This window comes from Myotis lucifugus, unplaced genomic scaffold (assembly GCF_000147115.1).
Source record: "Myotis lucifugus unplaced genomic scaffold, Myoluc2.0 scaffold_4, whole genome shotgun sequence".
Classification (NCBI taxonomy): domain Eukaryota; kingdom Metazoa; phylum Chordata; class Mammalia; order Chiroptera; family Vespertilionidae; genus Myotis; species Myotis lucifugus.
The window spans coordinates 9,548,152-9,549,544 of record NW_005871052.1 but is presented as its reverse complement, the minus strand read 5'-3'; positions in this window follow the sequence as shown (position 1 = coordinate 9,549,544).

The window sequence follows — 1,393 nt, the reverse complement described above, 5'->3', positions numbered from 1 at the left end:
CAGAGCAGGGCCGATTGGGGAGTTGGGGTGCCGCCCCCTGTCATGCACAGAGCAGGGTGGATCCGGAGGTTGCGATGCCACCCCTAGTCACACTCAGGGTAGGGCTGATTGGGGGGTTGGGGCACCGCCCCCTGTCACACTCAAGGCAGGGTTGATGGGGAGGTTGCAGTGCCACCCCCTGTCACGCACAGAGCAGGGCCAATCAGGGGGTTGGGGCGCTGCCCCCTGTCACTCACAGAGCAGGGCCCAGCAGGGGGGTTGGGGCTCCGTACCCTGTCACGCACAGAGCAGGGTCAATCAGGGGGTTGGGGAGCTCTCCCATGTCATGCACAGAGCAGGGCTGATCAGGGGGTTGAGGAACTCCCCCGTCACTCACAGAGTAGGGCCGATAGGGGAGTTGGGGCACTGCCCCCTGTCACACACAGCAGTGCCGATCAGGGGGTTGGGGCACTGCCACTATCACACTCAGGGCAGGGCCGATGGGGAGATTGTGGCTCCACCCGGTCACACACAGAGCAGGGCCCATGGGGGCGTTGGGGCGCCACACCCTGTCACACACAGAGCAGGGCCGATCAGGGGGTTGGGGCGCCGCACCCTGTCACACACAGAGCAGGGCTGATCAGAGGGTTGGGGAGCTCCCCCCTATCAGGCACAGAGCAGGGCTGATCAGGGGGTTGGGGCACTTTCCCCTGTCACGAACAGAGCAGGGCGGTTAGGGAGGTTGTGGCCCCGCCCCCTGTCACACACAGAGCTGCAGGGCGATCAGGGGGTTTGGTCGCTGCCCCCTGTCACGCTGATCCCGGTGCCGGGAGGCATATTACCCTTTTACTATATAGGATAGAGGCCTGGTGCATGGGTGAGGGCCGGCTGGTTTCCCCTGAAGGGTGTCCTGGATCAGGGTGGAGGTCCCCACTGGGGTGCCTGGCCAGCCTGGGTGAGGGGCTGAGGACCGTTTTCAGGCTGGCGGGTGACTGAAGCTCCCAACCTGTCTTTTTTTCCTTTTTTTTTTTTTTTATTGTGGGCCAGCTTTAGCTCTGAGGCTCGGCTCCAGCTATGAGACCTCGGCTGCTGAAAACAGGTTTCTGGCCTTTGTTTACGTTCTGTATTTGAAACAATGTTGCGGTCCTGCTGGCTGAAGCCTGGCTGACTGAAAGGAGGTTTCTGGGGTTTTGTTTAGCTTCTATATTTGTTACAATGTTTCTTAGAGAGCAGCTCAGAGGCCGGCAAGGCAGGCGAGGAACCTGGCTTCCTCCATCACTGGAGCAAGCAAGCCTCCCTGTTCGCGTCAGCTGCCTGGCTGCTGGCCGCCATCTTGGCTGGCAGTTAATTTGCATATCTCAGTGACATAGCCAATGGGAAGGGTAGCAGCCGTATGGCTAATTACCATGTTTCT